At 40.5% G+C, this 19448-nt stretch overlaps 1 long non-coding RNA gene across 1 annotated transcript in view; it reads left to right on the top strand.

Annotated features, from left to right (window-relative positions):
* Nucleotides 1-13740, top strand: part of LOC120400191 — a 35879-nt gene extending 22139 nt beyond the window's left edge. Inside the window, exon 5 of the long non-coding RNA XR_005595586.1 lies at nucleotides 13292-13740. This is a non-coding gene — a long non-coding RNA (uncharacterized LOC120400191). The remainder of the gene's footprint in view (nucleotides 1-13291) is intronic.
* Nucleotides 13741-19448: the final 5708 nt, after the last annotated feature.

Below are 19448 nucleotides of genomic sequence, written 5' to 3'. Positions count from 1 at the left end.
CCAGTCCTAAATCTACATGGTGTTCTAAGGCTTCCCTCCTTCTCCAAAGCAACCATTGTCTCTGCTCTGGGAGACCAAAACTGCTCATTGGGTGAATGGGGAAGCAGCCAAGAGGGGAAGGCTCTGTGACAACAGTTGCTCAGTGCTCACTGCCCAGTATCTGCCTTCTTACTATTCTACTATAATAGTTGGAAAACTGTCAACAATTGGGCATGTTCTATACAAATATGTTGCAGACCATCTGTATAGTTTCTAGTTCCAGAAGATTCCAGTAACTCACTAAGTTTTAATACATTGGTCTTTATCCAATAATCAGATAGGCTGCCCTGAGATAAATGATTAAAGCCAACGGTTGCTATAATTAGTAGATGGAAATTAAGACTGTAGGGAAAGCAAAGTAGCAGATTCCTGTATTTATTTTCTCACATGCAGCTATGACAATACGCTTTGAATTGATCATTTATTTATTTATCTTAAGATTCAGTTAAATGATTGATTTTTGGCACAAAAATATTTTGGTGGCAAAGATTATTAATACATTTATTTAAAATATTTATAAAGTATGCCAAGTTTCTCACAGAGAGGCTGTGCACTTGTTCAAGGTGAAGAGACCATTAGGTAAAGTTTCTTGTTTCTATCAAATTAATATATTTCCAGTTTACAGCTATTGAGAAAATATATAGAATAGAGATCTCCTATTTGACTTCAACATGCATTAGCTACATTAAGAAGAGATGTCTAAGACTTAACTAAGCAGTCACTGAATACAATCAAATTAATACTGCGTCTGTTTGCTTAACTATTAAATGTCATCATTAAGTTCTTAGTCTTTTCTGTTAATGTGATATTGCATGAACACTGTTTTATTGTTCTGGACAGAGTAGGAGCTAGGACACAGGATATGTTGTATATATATGTTAAAGGCTGGTGGTAGTTGGTATCAGTGGCTTAATTAACTTGTGGGGCTGACAGAGCATTAAAGTTATTATCCAAACTGGTTTCCAAATGACTTCTGTGGAGCTTCCAAGATATTCAATTCTAGTCTCAGGATTTTTTTTTAAAGAGTTAAACGCTTAAAACTCCACTAAAACGGTCTGGCATCGTTCCCTCTTTTGAAACAGCAAGTCAGCTGAAAGTTGGACTTTTTGCTGGGGGTGGGGAATCAAAAGGGCTAGTTTTTCTTTTACAGAGCATGACCATACAAATTCTCCTCTGGCTGCTCTTAAAGGGGACCTGCACATTTTTAAATGTCTTCAAACACAAATTCCTTTCCTTCACATAAATATTTATGCCCTTTCATTCTTTAACATTTTGCATTTGGAACCATATACAGAAGTACTTCTGTACTCGTTCTGGGTGCTTGATCTTGCACCCACTGAATTAATGGCAAATGCCCATTGAATTTAGTGGTGCAGGTTCGGGCCCCTAGTGCTATGACAATGAATAGCCTGTGTGTCTGGGGGAGGGGAATCTAGGGAAGTAAGGAAGTTCTGTCTGAGCTTCAGTGCTCGTGGGTGTGGGATACACAGGCATCTATGTTTCATGTTCATACAGAAACTTTTAAAGCAGTGGTGGACAACCTGTGGCCCATGGGCCACACGCAGCCCATCAGGCCACACGTTTGTTTACACTGTCTGCAGGCACGGCCACCGGCAGCTCCCAGTGTCCGTGGTTCGCCGTTCCCAGCCAATGGGAGCTGCGAGAAGCAGCGCAGGTTCAAATTCAGCTGTGGCCAGGCAGACAGGCGCTAACACAGTTTGCCTTGCCAGTTTTCCTGGCCAGTGCTTAGTTAATTTAGTTTTAATCTTGTTGAGCCAATGTAAATGGGGCCTTATGCCCTGATCCTACAAATATATGCATTGATGCAAACTATGCAGAGTCCTGTTGATTTCAGAGGGACTCCGGATGTGCACAAGAATCTGTGTTCACAGGATTTCAGCCTTAGTCAGCCCCCTCAGGCGAGTCACACCTTTTAAGTCAACAAGTTTGCATCATGATACTTGCAAACCATGCAGTGCATTCAGGGAGCCAATGTGCCTCTTTATTTGAGGTATGGTATTTGTATATATGGATCTGTGGTGATTTGAACTGAACGTGCAATGATTCAGATGTGTGCGCTTGCTTATAATTGGATCATCATGCAATCAAAAGTGTGCACCGATGTTCAGCTGGAAACACTTGTCACAAATACTTCGCTCCGCCCACCAATTCTTACCATAGAATAATGGAGGTCAGTGCAAACTATGTAAGAAATTGTGGGTTACTGCCTTACCTTCACTTGTGATTCCATGTAGTGTACCATAAATTAGACATACTTTCCAGAAAACAGGATCTAGATGCCCTGGCATGATGTGATAGTGTACATAGTGCACAATTAAACCATTGTGCCGGAGTGGAAAAGTGGACCCATCAGTGTTTACAACTTCACACATGTGCTTGCTAGCTGCGGTCCCTGAAGACTCTTTGAACCCAGCTCTCCCATGTGACAGTGCAATGATCTGTCTGCTGAACCACTAGACCAATATTGTTCTTTCAATCTCTCAAACATGTGCTATAAAAGAGTCTGATTCACATGAGAAATTAAGTATAAGATCTCTCCTCATAAAGACATTATACCATGAATGCTCTCTTTCTGCTAGCTATAAGAATAGGTGGCTCAGAGGTGAAAGGGTAACATTTACATTTAAATACACCTATTGGAGACACACAAACAGAAGGCTAAAACTACTGCACCCTCTTTGAATTCTTTTAGAGTTTGCTGATTCTTTGGTTCTTTATAGAACAGCAACTCCTTAAAAAAAAAAAACCTCAGCAAAAATGAGAAAGAAAATCCTTAAAACCCCTCAAACTAAAACTGCAAAAGTCTTTGTGTGTCGGGATGAAGTAGATAATTGATTTGAAAAGGATCATTTTAATTTCTGTCTGTATGTGCAGCTTCTGTGGTAGGATCCAGATATGAACTGAAATGTCTGCTCCTGTTCTAAGTGGTGTTGGCTGTGCATGATAGCATTTAAGTTTCCCAGAGACAGTGGAGAGCATCTTCTTTGTGTGTGCCAACTAAGATTTATCAGTGATAAAACAGAAAGTTTCTTACCATCTAGAGAAAATAGAAACTGAAACATTGTGGAATTAGAATTTGGTGCCAATGTGCCCTGGCAGCCTGTGTGAAAGCTCCGCAAAAACCTTGAAATGTACCAATTTAATCCAGTCCAGGGCTTTTTCCTTTTTCCCTCTGGAGTCTTCCTCCACTCCCCCACATGACAGAGGCCATACAGATAAATCGGAAAAAGAGGAGTTTCTTTTTGGACATACAGTTGCAAATATGCAAACGGTATCTTTTCCTTCTGTCTTTTTCAAATCCCCCTTTCCAGAAGGCTATTTTATCATGCTTCTACAATCTAACATGGGACCAAACCTAACACTTACATGGAGATGCCTGTGAACTGTGGTGGGTTTTGCCAGTCACCCCTATTGTTTTAATGTACTATGCTAAAACCCCAAATCCAAGCAACTCTGAACTTTGGAGTGCTTGAAATCCAGATCCTAATGTGGCTTCTGCCTATCTCTACTGATAATTATTTCCCTTGACTATATATTTAAAACTACTTCTGTAATACAGACCCTTTCACCCCAAGGCATTTTACAAACTAAATACAAACATGAATACTCCTCAAGGGAGGGAGGGTGTTGGTCAAGTTGTCAACTGGTGGACATAATAGAAACAAAGGGAAATATAAACAAAGGACAGTGGTGCATACCCTCTGCATATGGAAACCTATTATGGGCTCTTGAAAGGCCATGCAATTATTTTATGATTCTGTGTGACTCCACTTGAACCCAGGGCCGGTGCAAGAATGTTTCGCGCCCTAGGTGAATCTTCCACCTTGCACCCTGCCCCGTCCCCGAGCCCCCCGCCATGGCAGCTCCTCCCTCCTCCTGAGGCACCCCCCCCGCAGCAGCTCCCCACCCCACACACTGAGGCATCCCCCCCAGCTCACCCCTGCCCCGCCTCCTCCCCGAGCACACCGAGAAGTGAAGCAGCCACAGCGTTCTCGGGGAAGAGGCAGGGCAGGGGTGAGCTGGTGCGGGGAGATCCCCTGCGTGCCGCTCCCCTGTGTGCCGCCCCTCCCCTTACTTGCTGCAGGCGGCCCCCCTGCCCCAGCTTCCTCCGCCTAAATGCCAGTGGCGACCGGGGCGGCCGAAGATCCGGCCGCCTCGGTCGCTGCCAAAGAAAATGCCGCCCCCCCCCCCAAATCCTAGTGCCCTAGGTGACCACCTAGGTCGCCTAAATGGTTGCACTGGCCCTGCTTGAGCCACAGTAAATTGCAGATGTTAGAGATACACCAAGATGGAGTTATATCAGGAAACAACCGGACCCAATATTACCTCTCTTTTACTACCCCAAGTCCTGGTTCCTGGGATGAAATGTCAAGAGTTTCTCATTCTCCAGGTTGATTGGAAGGACTGAGAGGAATTCCAATAGTTGCAATCTGTTTGCTCAGCACTTGCTGCATTGCCCGTCTAGGTGTGACAGAAAGCATGGAGTGCAATCCAAAACCCAATGAAGTTAATGGAAAGAATCCCATTGACTTCAGTGGGCTTTGGATCAGATCCATGAAGAGAACTACTGTGTTCAGCGCTCTTCTTGCTCTGCCTAAAAGCAGACACACCTCAGAAATAGACAATGTGATAGCTGCCTATGGTACTCTGATGCCATATGCTGATGAGCGCGGCTTTGATCTGGAGCTCCTGTAACAGACAGTGTAAGAGCTTACCCTCCTTGGAAATTGATTGTCTGGGATTTAAAATATCAGTTATTATTATTGTTAATACCTGGCGTTTATATGGTGCTAAGCTTTATATGTATAAAAATGATATATTGTATGGAGATTATATTTATGCACATAGAGGTTGTGTTATCAAACTGCACATGACTATTCCCTAATTAATTGAAACATATTGATCTGTTTAGTCTTAAATAGCTTGCATCATTTCATATTACTTCCAGATTTGCTTCAATCCACTCCTGAAATAATAGTGCTTTCCTCTTAAAATATAATTAACTGCTTTGCATTTATATTGCTTACATGGCCAAGCCATGCTAGATGCTGTCACCCTATAAAACAGCTCTTTACAATGGCAGTGACTACACTAAAAATAGAATTGCTGGATTAAATAGGAGTGTGGGGGTGAGAGGGTTGGTGGGGGGCGGAATCATGTCCTTTCTACTGGATACACTTGTTGATTCAGAGAGCATAATACTAATTAATAATAATTAATAATTCAAAATGAAATGGAACCAAAGAACCCTGTCAGAATGAGGGTTCAATCCTGTTATCTCTGTAGTGAATGGAAAAACATCATTGGTTTCAATAGGAGCAGGCCCAGGGTTTTTACCCACCATGTTGCAAATCAAATAGAAAAGTAAAAGCTGTTTGACTGGATCAGTTACTGTATCTTTGGGCTGTCCCCCCCCCCCGTCCGCCCCCATGAAATATATTCTGAAATGAAATATTTTAATACTAAAGCATAATATTAACGCACAGTGGCTTATGATCTGCCCTCAGCTAGGGATGGGGTGCTGACCTGAGACTGCAGTTTGATTCCCTGCTTTCTGCCACAGACTTGCTGATATTCAGGTGCCAAACTCCCACTGATTTCATTAGAAGTTAGGCATCTGATCACCTTTAAGGATCTGGGCCATAGTCTCTCTGTGCTTCAGTTTCCCATTTGGGTAAATACATTAATAGACTATGAGGTACTCAGATACTGTGGGGACGGAGGCCATATAAAAAATACCTTAGACCAATATTAACATAATACTCCCATTGATTATAGTGAAGGCTTTGCACATACATCTGAGAGAAGAATTAGGGCTGAAATGAAGTGCTATAACCAATTTAAAATCAATAGATCAGCCACAAATATCTTTTTACATACTGTCAGCTTGATTCTTGGCATACATCATGCTGGTGGGGGAGTGACACTATATATGAAAGAAAGCATGGAGTCAAATAGAGTAAAAAACTTAAATGAATCAAACTGTACCATAGACTCTCTCAGGATAGAAATTCCATGCTTCAATAATAATATAGTAGCTGACCACCTGACCAGGATGGTGATGGTGATTGTGATTGTGAAATGCTCTGGGAGATTACAGAGGTTATAAAAATAGAAAACTCAATAATAATGGGAGATTTCAACTATTCTCATACTTACTGGGGGGAGGGATAGCTCAGTGGTTTGAGCATTGGCCTGCTAAACCCAGGATTGTGAGTTCAATCCTTGAGAGGGCCATTTAGGGATGGGGGCAAAAATCTATCTGGGGATTGGTCCTGCTTTGAGCAGAGGGTTAGACTAGATGACTTCCTGAGGTCCCTTCCAACCCTGATATTCTATGTCTCCTGAGAACAGGATGCACAGATATGACACCATAAATGACTGCTTCTTGGAGCAGCTAGTCTTGGAATCCACAAGGGGAGAGGCAATTCTTGATTTAGTTCTAAGTGGCTCACAGGATCTGGTCCAAGAGGTAACTATAGCTGAACCAGAATTCTAATAAATTCTAATAACCATCATATATTTAAATTCAACATCCTTATGGGGGGAAGACACCGAAGAAGCCCATCACAGTAGCATTTAACCTCAGTAAGGGGAACTAAACAAAAATGAGGAATCTAGTTAATTAAAAGTTACGGTCACAAAAGTGAAATGCCTGCAAGCTGCATGGAAACTTTTAAAAAACACCATACTTGCGGCTCAAATTAAATATATACCCCAAACTAAAACATATAGTAAAAGGACCAAAATAGCAGCACCATCACTAAACAACAAAGTAAAATAAGTGGTTAGAGGCAAAACAAAAATTGGAAGTAAAATCCTATGGAGGAAAATAGAAAGGAGTATCAATTATGGCAAGTCAAGTATAAAAGTATAATTAGGCAGGCCAAAAAAAGAATTTGAAGAGCAACTAGCTAAAGACTCAAAAACTAACAGCAAATAAAGTTTTAAGTATATTAGAAGCAGGAAGTCTGCCAAACAATCAGTGGGGCCACTCGACTATTGAGTTGCTAAAGGAGCACTCAAAGAAGAGAAAGCCATTTGAGAGAAGTTAAATAAATTCTTTGCATCAGTCTTCACGGTGGAGGATGTGAGGGAGATTCCCACACTGAAGACATTCTTTTTAGGTGACAAATATGAGGATTAGGTGACACCAGTGTAAGGTGTCAATAGAGGAGATTTTGGAACATATTGATAAATTAAATAGTTATAAGTCACCAGAACCAGATGGTATCCACCCAACCATTCTGAAGGAACTCAACTATGAAATTGCAGAACTATTAATTGTGGTATGTAACCTATCATTTAAAACAGTTTCTGTACCAGATGGCTGGAGGATAGCTAATGTGACACCAATTGTTTTAAAAAAAACCCAGAGGTGATCCCAGCAAATAAAGGCTGGTTAGCTTAATTTCAGTACCAGGCAAATTGGTTGATACTATAGTAAAGAACAGAATTAACTAGACATATAGATGAAAACAATTTGTTGGGGAAGAGTCAACATGGCTTTTGTAAAAGGAAATCATGCCTCACCAGTCTATTAGAATTCTTGAGGTTGTCAACAAACATGTGGACAAGGGTGATCCAGTGGATATAGTGTACTTGGATGTTCAGAAAGCCTTTAACAAGGTCTCCCTCAGCAAAGGCTCTTAAGCAAGTAAGCAATCATTAGATAAGAAACAAAGCCCTCTCGTAGATCAGTAATTGATTAAAAGACAGGAAACAAAGGTTAGGAACAAATGGTGAGTTTTCAGAATGGAGAGAGGTAAATAGAGATGTCCCACAGGGATCTCTATTGGGAGGGCCAGTGCTGTTCAATATACTCATAAATGATCTGGGAAAAAAAGGGGTAAACAGTGAGGTGGCAAAATTTGCAGATGATACAAAATTACTCACGATATTTAAGGCCAAAGCAGATTGCGAAGCTGTACAAAGGGATTTCACAAAATGAAGTGAGAAGGCAACAAAATGCCAGATAAAATTCAGTGTTGATAAATGCAAAGTTATGCACATTGGAAAACATAATCCCAACTATACATACAAAATGATGGGATCTAAATTAGCTGTTATCAGTCCAGAAAGAGATCTTGGAGTTATCATGGATAGTTCTCCGAAAACATCTGTTCAATGTGCAGCAGCAGTCAAAATGTTAGGAACCATTAGGAAAGAGGTAGATAATAAGACAGAAAATATTATAATGCCACTATATGAAGACATGGTACGTCCAAATCTTGAATACCGTGTGTAGTTCAGGTCACCCCATCTCAAAAAGATATATTAGAATTGGAAAAGATAAAGAGTAGGGCAACAAAAATGATTAAGGGTATGTAACAACTTCCATATGAGGAGAGATTAAAAAGACTGTGACTTTTCAGCTTGGAAAAGAGACAATTAAGAGGGGATATGATAGAGATCTATAAAATCATGACTGGTGTGAAGAAAGTGAACAAGGAGCTATTATTTACCCCTTCACATAACATAAGAACCAAGGGTCACCCAAATTAATTAATAGGCCTCGGGTTTAAAACAAACAAAAGGAAGTACTTCACACAAGGCATAGTCAGGCTATGGGACTCATTGCCAGGGGATGTTGTGAAGGCCAGAACTATGACAGGGTTCAAAAAAAGAATTAGATCACTTCATGGAGGATAGGTTAATCAATGGCTATTAGCCCATGTTCTGGATGTCCCTAACCTCTGATTGCCAGAAGCTGGAAGTGGATGACAGGGGATGGATCACTCAATGATTTCCTGTTCTGTCCATTCCTTCTGAAGCTCTTGGCATAGGTCACTGTCGAAAGGCAGGATACTGGGCTAGATGGACCACTGGTGTGATCCAGAGGTAGTCAATTATTTTTTGTCAAGGTCCAGATTTCTTGGTCAAGGTATAGTCAAGGTCCAGACACCAGAGAAACATTTTTCACACTGCAATAAAAATAATTATGATAATAAATAAATAAAAGGATTTCGGGGTCCGTTTAAATGTCGGTCTGGATTTGGCCCGCAGTCCGACTATTGACTACATATGATCCAATATGGCTGCTCTTATGGTGTTGTATTCTTATTTATACTAAGCCCCCTTTACTCAGTGTAAAGATACATTAACATGGGTGTGAATTGCACTTAAGTTCCTTATCAGGCCTATTAACGTGGGTTCAAATGTTAAGGTCACTTTATGTGGCCAGAGCATTGTGAAGGATCCTTCGTGTAAATGAGAATGAGGCCATTATATTGTAAATGCACAACTAACATTTTATTCTTTATTCTTAAACAAACAAACACAAACAAACAAACAAACAAACAAAACTATTAAAGATTAAATTACTGGTATATTTTTAAAAAAACAGACTAAATCAGCTGATATTTACTAGGACATACTGGACTTCTGGGCTTCTGGAAAATGATCCTGCATGTACTGAATTAAATCAAGTTTTGCCATTGATCTCAATGGGAGCAGAACTGAGTGCACTGTAACTAATGTGTTAACAGTGTAATAGGTAAATGGCCAATCTAGTCAAGTGCTGCTCCAAATGAAAAACAGTGCTGTTTCATTGAGAAGGTTTCAGGTTTTTATCATTAACCTTTACCTTTTTTACTATACTTTTGAGAAAAAAAACCAACGCCTTTTGTTTCTTGATTGCTCTAGCCATGAATCACCCACTTAAAATAGACTACAAGGTCTGACCTATCAATTATAATACCTGGACCAAGCTGTCTGGTGACCTTTATTTAATTGTGATGTTAAATTACAATAGCGGTAGAATGGAAATTCATTTAAAATAGGCCGAAATGCTAAATTCACTCTTCACTAGGGTTACTCTTTAAAAGCAATTTCATATGAATTTGGTAGGATGGAAAGCGGTCCATACAAATGAATCTTTTTCTGAATGGGACTTGGGACAGTAGAAAGGAGGAGAATGGTAAAGCAGAGGCAGAACATTGGATCTGATCTACCTCTGTCCTTTCTCCATTCCCTTTTTCCTGCCTTCTTTCATGCTGCCCCTTAAGCTTACAGTGGTCTCTCTGCTTTTGTGTGTCAAGGGCATGATCCCATGGACCCTTGCACATGAAATCAGCCACATTTGAAATCAGCAAAGGTATGCAGGATTGTGCTGATGATCTGCTGTTCTTTGTGTGTCTGCGTGTGTCTCTATTTAATTTTAGGGTCTGATCCTGAGAGGGGCTGAGTCCTGGTGTCATTCACTGATGTCAATGGAAGTTGAAGGTACCGAGCACCTTTCAGGGTCAGGCCTTATAGTTACTAGTCAAGAACAAGAGATATTTAAGGCCTTCTCCTGCTCCCATTGAAGTCAATCGTGACCCTCCCACTGCCTTAACTGGGAGTAAGGCTGGGCCTGTATAGCTCCCTACAAAAAAAAAGAAAACTACTACTTAGAAATGGGTCCAAACCAAGAACCTCAGTCAAAACATTCTGAGTTTTGGAAGCACACTAGAGTCCCCAGCTTGACCCAATCTCCAGTTCAGGCTGAACTCAAGCCCTAGATCTGACCTCCCATCACCCCAAACAAAGTTGGAAAAATTAGGTTCTGCAAACCAAGAAACGTTCTGTACTGTCATGGAGATGTGCAAGCTAAGTGTTTTCAGTATTGCTGCTTACAGCTGTGACTCTTTCTCTAATAAATATCCATCCACCCATCGCTCTCTCTCTCTCTGTCAACCACATATGTTTGCATTTTCTTACTCCCAAAGAAAGTTGTGATGACCTGCCTGGACAGAGCTCCTTTATCGCAGCAACAAACATGATGTTCCTCTCACATAGTGTTTCTATCATGTGTGACCTTTCATCTTGAACTGCCATGACCTTTTTATTAATGCTGCACTGTGCTGCTTGCAGAAGCCAGGAAAGAAAATCTTTTGTTTCTATATAGAATACCGCTAAAGGACATGATACGGTCTTGTTTTTAATCCAGCTAATTAAAATCTGCATGTGTAGTGTAACTGAGAATGCAGCCTTCGCCCACCACTTTCCCACAGGCAGGGAATAAAGGCCTTCAGTGCAGCAGCAGCTAGCCACCCTTGGATAACAGAGAACAGAGCCCACAATTCATCCCAGCTTTCCTTATCATCTCTTTGGCGGGTTCCCCACCCCACCCCCCTTCTCTCCATAGAATCACTTACTGTCAGGAGCAGTGTTCCTGGAGACATCCTATCAGAATGTAATCAAGTTAAAATCACGGTGGTTCTTATTTGTCTGTGCAGTAGCATGTTCCAAACATCCCTGATCACTGTTAAAGAAAAAAAAATTCTGATTGGATGTAAAATCTATTTACTTACAGCCATTTAGTCAAGAAATAACTGAACAACTTTGTTTAACAGTTCACACTGTGTGGGGCTTTTAGGATTTACTGAATTGTAGTAGCTTATTAATAAAGCTTTTTGTTAGGGTTACAGGATTGGAATTTGGGGGGAGGGAAATGATATTGGTTAGTATTTAACCTTTTGCCTTCTGGTGGGTAGTTGGGGGAGGGGCATGGGGAATGAGCAGAAAGAGAAGGACTAATATTTAGCCTCCACCTGTTTTTTTTCTTTCTACAAACCACATTTTATAAGATGATGAGGTCAGCAGGGAATAAACAACTATGCCAAAGTTGCCTGCAAAGATTCAAAACTTGGAAAGTGACTGTGCAACATTAAATGTAAATACAGTGTATGTAAAGAGTCCTTCATAATTCCCACTGGTAAAACACACAGACAGTTTTTCTGTGGGAATTTCAGAGAGCATTTCCTAGTGATGCCCACAATGAAGGGTTCAAACAGCTGTTTGCTCAGCTAAACATCATCTACATACTGCTGTAGAATATACAGATTTTCCTGTGTGAATTGAGCCCAACTTGATTAGCTCAAATCCAATGAAAAATACTTAAAACTACAAATAAAAGCAAAGAATTTTTACTAATCATATGAGCATTGAATTAGGCTTTAAGGTCCTGGGGGCAGAGAGAGAGAATGTGTTTTTTATAGAATAATTCATACACATGCATTACACTCAGTGAAGAAAAAAAAATGTTTAAAAAAATCTAGTAAAATTTGCTGGGCAATGACCAAGCAAGCTACCAAACACCTAGCACATCATTAGCAACATCCAAGTACTTAAAAAGCATGGGAGAAGAATAGTTAAAGGCATCTAAAATATTACACTGCCTATATATACTGACCAAAGAGATTATTCTGATCAAGTAGAAAAAAAAAACATACTTCATCATAATACAACAACTTTAAGTGTGACCCAAAGATTTTGGAGTACAGGGGGTTTGTATGTATTTGGTTGCTTTGATTTTAATATGTGTGTGTGTGTGTGTCCTTGATTTGTTTTTGTGTGTGAGTATACTTTGTTTGTGTGTGAGCATCTTCAATAGAGCTGGGAGAAATAACAGATTTTTTATAAAATTGCTGGCAATTCCAAAAAAAATAATACTTTTTTTTGGTGTGGAACTGAAAATGACATTTTATGAAATTTTGGCAAATTGAAAAGTTGAAAAATAATTCATTTTAGATCTAATGAAACATTTTGTTAAGACACAATCAAAATGCGTTGTTTCAGTGTTGCCCATTTTAAAATAAAATTAAAGGAAATTTTGAAAGGAAAAGTCATTTCAAATTTAAAAATTGAAATATTTTGACTTTTTCAAAAAAAATCAGGTTTTTTTCCCTTGACTGTATCAATTTGACAAAACTGACATAAATTTGCATAACATTTTGGTGTCACTGTCAAAAATGTTTCATGTGAAACATTTCATCCAACTCTAGTCTTGAGAAAAATATTGCATTACATACTTAAACAGGGAAAGTGTATTATGGTAAAATTATGTATACATGTGGCTAGAATAAGAGTGCTCAACAGCGAAGTGGTATATCTGAGATCATTTTTATGTATTTTTTTCAAAAGTTTTTTTGCAGGTTGATATTTTAAGATTACTGAATAAAGAATGATATTTATTTCCCCTTAGCGTTAAGGTTGTTTTGTGATAAAACATATTTCTTTTGTTCTTGATCAAATTAATCTGTTGATTGCGTGGGCAGTAGAAAATTTATGTTGCTGTTAATTATTTGTTTCCTTGCTTTTAAGTGCTTGAGTTTTGTAAATGATATAATGGGTACAAGAAGTACACTGTTGTGACTTAGCAACCTTCATTGAGTTTTGAAATGTAGTTTGTGTTTTTGAAACTGCTCAATTTTTTTAAAACATCTTTTATTTTTTTTCTTTTGTGTAGGTAAATGAAGATACAGATTATTATACTGAAGGAGTGAACAGCACTGTTCAAGCTAAAAATGGTTGCTGCAGAGCCCTGTCTCATTCAATGTACACATGACAAATTCAGCTAGCTACATTAGCCACACATTCATGAGCAGTACAGCATACCTTGACTCGGAATGCTGGTAAAGCGTCATGGCTATCTTAGTACATTAAGTATCAGACCTAGTACTAGAATACAAGTCTTTCAGATGCACAGCCAATCTCTGATCCATTAGAAAACAAGACCTGCCTTGCCTGCCAAGTCACTGAATTGCTTTGTACATAAGTTACTACAGCTGAAACATTTGCCTATTAATGTTGTTTTGCATCTTCTCTAAGAACTTTATAAAAAGTTGTGTCTAACTCTCAAAGAACTTTATAAAAAGGTGTATTTGTGTTAGCACCCATTTTACACTTGGCTTAACTAATAACACACATTTGAAACTGCTTCTGTGAGAAATGTTGTGGTCTAGGGATGAGCTATGGGTGTACAACCTCAGAGATCTTGGGTCTGTTTCCCGCTCTGTCACAAGTAATATTTAACAAGTATATGCATACTTGTGATACCATAGCTTGGGACCTTATGTTGCACAGCGACACTGTAGTAAAGGGTCTAACTGTGTTCAAGTATTAAATCCATATTTCCAGAGGTTTGTAACTCAGCCTTAAATATTTCTTGACAGTCGATGTTAATTTTCTTTTTACCCAACATATATTCAATTTGTTTGCCAAATTGTCTAGACGAAAAGATGGATGCGAGAACTGTGGAGTTTTACAAGTAGAACATGGGACTATTTAAACTGTTTAGCCACAGACTGATTGTAGCCATTTGAGACTGACCATCCTGGTGCGCTAGTACCCTCTTTCAGACACTAATCTCTGCTACTAAAACATGCGCTGCTAGACGTGTTAAGAGAAGCTGAAAGCACAGTTATGATTTGACACTATACATTTCTCTCATGAACGCAGTGCTGGCTTTTCCTTTCTGAAGAAAAGCAATCTGGCCTCATTGTGCAAGGGAACTGGATGTTTAGATTGTTTTATAAGACTATGAAATGAAAGGATGAGTGAATTCTGCCCTCTGTGCAAATAGTGAAGATCACGATAATGCTGATTCAAAGGTACAGTAGGAGGCAGCTGCCTGAGTGATCTGAAACTGAAGTATGAGTCACTATCCCTTCTAACTTTCAAGTCAAAAAACAATAATGCGATTACAAGCTACTCCCGCCACCCCTCATTCTGAATACAAATGGATACAGCTCGACTTTTCTTTCAAAATAAATCAACATGTTTGTCGCTGGTGGGAAAGGTAAATAGAACATATTCAGGGGCAAAGTGAAATCACATCACATTGAGAATGAAAAGAATGGCATCAGGCTAAATCCTAATGTTCTAATTGAGCTTTTACATTAGTGGGAGCTTTCCCTGAGCAAGGTCTGTGTAAAACTGAGCTCAGGATCTGACTCGTTGCTAATTTATTGATGTGTACAGCATACGCCTGTTTATCTGAATAGCGTGGGAGGTATGAATTTCATTTGGATAATCAGGAATTTGGATAATTGAGAGGGCGGCTTCTTGCCTCAGTCCCCCCAGTGCTCTCCCTTGCAGTCAGAAACAGCTGGACAGGGTACAGGCTTTGCTGTTGTCACTATGCATGTGCAGTAACAGCCAGGTAGCAGACTCCCTAGCTTCTAGGCTCCTCCTATGGCTGCTTCGCTTGGTGTGCACACACCCCAGTATGGGCTTTTGCAGGCCGCCCTGGGAACAGTATGAAGGACACACTGAAGAGGGAGCTGGGCACATTGGTACTGCATCAGCCAGGGCCAGCGCTATGACATCAACCAGGTGAACAGCAACTCCACAGCAGAAGTGTGGGGAGGTGTGGGAAGAGGCAAAGGGTAGCTGGAGGGGATGCGCGTGCAGGCAGCTGGGCATCGGTGGCAGAGGGTTTCACTGAGGGGGTTGCATGCTGACAGCTGTGCAGGGGGTTTCTCTGGAGGGTTGCATGCAGGCAGTTGTTTTGGAGGTAGGGACAGAAAGAGATTCGGATAATGCAGAAGTTCAGATAACAGGGTTTCAGATAATCGGGATTATGCTGTATTGTGATAGAGTCTGAGTGCCTCCAGCCAACAGACCAGGGCTTCATTGTGCTACGTGCCAAACAAACATAGAACTTAAAGGATCGTACAATCTAAGTAATACTAATATCGCCAATAATATCACTTCTTTCATCAAAGTACTGTGTGTCTGAATGCTGAACATCTCTGGTAAACTATAGCAATGATATGGTGACGCCTACCTGTCTATTATATTTGTCAGCTATCTTTCTAGGTATATTTTACAGTGTCCATCACATTGGTATCTCAGGGTACATCTGCACTGTGATAAAAGATCTGTGGCATCAGGACCGGCTCCAGGCACCAGCACAGGAAGCTGGTGCTTGGGGCGGCCAATGGGAAGGGTGTGGCATGTCCGGGTCTTCGGCGGCAATTTGGTGGTGGTCCCTCAGTCCCTCTCAGAGTGAAGGACCAGCTGCTGAATTGCCGCTGAAGAATGAAGTGGTGTGGTAGAGCTGCCATCGAAGTGCTTGGGGCGGCAAAAAAGCTGGAGCCAGCCCAGTGTGGCATGACTGCAGCTGGCCTGGGTCAGCTGACTTGGGCTCACACGGTTGCAGATGAGGGGCTATAAAACTGCAGTGTAGATGTTCAGGCTCACCCCGAAGTCTGGGATCTGAGGCCCTGCAAGAATGGAAGATCTCAGAGCCTGGGCACCAGTCTAAGCCCAATGTCTATGCTGCAATTTTTTAGCCCCGCAGCCTGAGCCCCATAAACCTGAGCCAGCTGACCTGGGCTGTGAGACTCGGTGCCACAAGTTTGTATTGCAGTGTAGGCATACCCTAAAGTATTATTACTCATGGCACAGAGCGGCCAGAAAGAGGCTGGAGACTGTCCAGGTGTGTGGAAGACCCCAGTTGAGTATAGCCAGTTCTTATGCCAAGTCCTACGTAGTGGCTGTACTTGGGGCATTCCTGGGGATTAAGAATAGAGGGGAAGGGGACATAGTCATTACTTTATGGCAATCCCTTGCTTGTGGATATCTCCCTGTGAGCCGCCTAAACTGCACTGGTGGCCAAACCAGGACTGAGGAGCCACAAATGGGCCCCCACATGCACCTACTGAATTTTAGATGTAGCTGAAGATTGAAGCCAAAATACGTAAAATCAACATGCTTAATTCCTGTTTTTGGCTGCTCTCCGAATAACTAGGAGAGTACAATTTGTCAATATCTTTCTTCTTATTAACACATATTCCCAACATGCGGATCTATCAACTGGTGAGTTTTGCAGATCCATAATGGGTTGTCCTGTAAAATGTTTACCAGAGAAGTCATATTGCTGTGACACCTGTGTTTGACCCCTTGACAAGTCAAATTTACTGTCACCACGTTCCAAATGAAAGCTTTTGGGTTTGCAGCATTGTTTTCTGTATGTCATGATAAAGAATGGGATCTAAGTCATGCACAAAGGACAAGCAGGTGTGTGGCATACTTAATTGACGGGCACAGCACAGAAAGTTTCAAACCTCTTCTGCATATTGGATAAGCTCATTTGAACCTGTTGTGCTCTTACATGTGATGTTATCCAAGTAATTATTAATCAAAGTAAAATAATCCAGGATTTATCCCAAACTCCTGATGGTTTATGTCCTACAGTTTGCATTGTTTCTTTTAGAAAGGAGGGTAGTATACACATGCATAACTCAATGTTGCTAGCCAATTCTCTATTGGCTGCACATCAGAGAAAACTACATAGAGTGAGTTATTGTACGGAAGGTTTGGAATAATTCGTGCTTTTGCTATCAACTTCAGCTAAGATTGTACTAGTAAGAATGTCCCGCTTTGGCTAAACTGCATCACTTTTTGGATCACCACCATCTGAAATATTATAGCCACATGGATCAGGTGTTCAGATCATTTGGACGACTGGAAAAATCCCAAGGAGCATCAGTTCAATATTTCAGCCCACACCAGACTGTACATCATTTGCTTTTCAGAGATAAGCATGTGTAGAGCTTATGTGCCGAAGGAAAAAAATAGTTGATCAGTGCAACAAAGGAAGATAAAATTCCAGTACACATGTATTTGTTGAGGTTCCACTCCAGGAGGTGCTTGGGAAATGCATGCCCCCCCTCATCCACATGACAAATTGTACGTAACACAAGCATATAGCCTACAAGCGCTGCATTGTGTGTAAGGTGATTCCATGGCAGAAAAAGACAAAGCAAACCAGAAAGAAAATGAATCCAACCGAGTTCAAGATGCAAATTATGTATATGTTGGTTGAAGGCAACTAACAGAAAAAGAATAATCCTGCGTGATCAATAACAGAGTGCTGTAGTATTTTCACGTGGAGCAAAAGAATGCAATAAAGTCCATTTTTTCCTACTATAGGCCTGATTTTTAGCTGGGACTCAAATCAGCTTCTGTTTTTGCAGATACAAGATAGCACCTGTAGTTTTGCACCTGCACTTAGATGAATTTAACTGCTTAACATTTAATCTAGCAGTTCATTATGAGATAAAAATGATATCTGAATAATTCTGGGCTATCTCTGACACTCAAGACCTAGATGCTATAAAGTAGTTTGAAATCTATTGCATTCAAAAGGGTGTGTATTAGGGCAATGCCCAAATGTTACAATCTCCTTGGCTTGGTGGATCCTTTCGCATTCTCTCTCTTTTTTCATATCTCCCTCTTTCTGCTCCCAAGTCTTTTGTCTCAATTCTCAAGCCAGGTCTCTGCTTGTAGAATCTCTTTGGATTAGTAGACACCCCCTGTCTCTGATTTTTTTTCTTTCCACTCTAGGCCTATCGCATCTAGAGGAGTTTTTCTTTGCGTTGGGCTTCCCTCTTTTCTTCAGAGTGCTCTGCACCACCCCTGGGACACAAATGCCTATATTTCCTGCAGTCTCCTCTCTGTGCACCAGAAACTTTCTTTCCCTTGGCAGGATGTAGGCCCCTCTCTTCCTGATCCCATTCACTTCTTTGAGTCTCTTTCTCTGCTTCAGCATCCTTCATTTCCCATCTCCGTTCTCCAGGCCTCTGCTTTCTCATTGTAGCTTTCTACTTTCCTCCCAGTTTGTCTTTTTGCTCCAAACACTACGCCTTTTACTCTCTGCCCGAGGTCCCTTTTGTGTCTGAGGGCACTCTGAGCACATTTTTGAATGTCTTTTCTTTTTTTCCAGGAAATCCTCTCTCATAAAATCAAATTAAAAAAGAGAGATGGAAAAAGCCAACTAATCCAACAACCTCTTTGTCTGTGCAGGATTCCTTTCTACAGTATATTTTCTAGAGCTTTGTTCAATCCAATTATAAATATCCCAATCTAATCAAATGTAGGAAATATGTCCTTGTCTCTTTGTATTCCAGAGTTTTATCCCTTTCTCTACTTTGTCAACAACTGAGAGCACAAATGGCTTGTATGGTACAAGTAAAAAATGCGACAGTCTTTCAAAACGAATCTGCTAGGTCTTGGAGGGTCCAAAGTCTTACTAGTGATGGATTTGGGAGGGAGCACAACCTATCCTTAGAGTTCTGCAGTTCTTAGTGAGCTGCCTGTACTTTTAGAAATTAAATGTGTTGTGTTTTTAATTGTGCTTAAAGTGCAGCATATTTTAGAGCAGATTTCAGCACTGATCTCTACTTAGATGATAAAAATACACCATTATTTAAAATAGTCTTTTTTAGATAAAAAAATAAATTCTTATACTTTTCTCTGATGTAGAGCATATACTGTAATGGAACTGTCACAAGGTCAGACTGTGAAATGCTTCTCTCCACTGGTAAGCACTTCATGGGACTAGCCCTGCTGAAATAACTGGGAAAAAGGGGTTTGCAATCTGGCCCATAGATGTAGCGGAATTGCTATACTGGTTCACACCACAATTCTGTCTAGCTCAGTGTCCTGCTTTTGGCACTCTGCTAGTACTTGATGCTTCACATTAGGTGAAGAAATTACCTTTTACCCATAACTTTAATGATAGGGTCAAAGAATTCTAGGAGATCAGAGAGACATGATTTTCCATTGCAGAAATCACGCTGCTAGACCCCGTCAGCCCACAATCTTCCAGGTATTCT

This window comes from Mauremys reevesii, linkage group 3 (assembly GCF_016161935.1).
Source record: "Mauremys reevesii isolate NIE-2019 linkage group 3, ASM1616193v1, whole genome shotgun sequence".
In the NCBI taxonomy this organism is placed as follows: domain Eukaryota; kingdom Metazoa; phylum Chordata; order Testudines; family Geoemydidae; genus Mauremys; species Mauremys reevesii.
The sequence above is the reverse complement of the archived record's forward strand: the minus strand, read 5'-3'. Positions and strand labels throughout refer to the sequence as shown.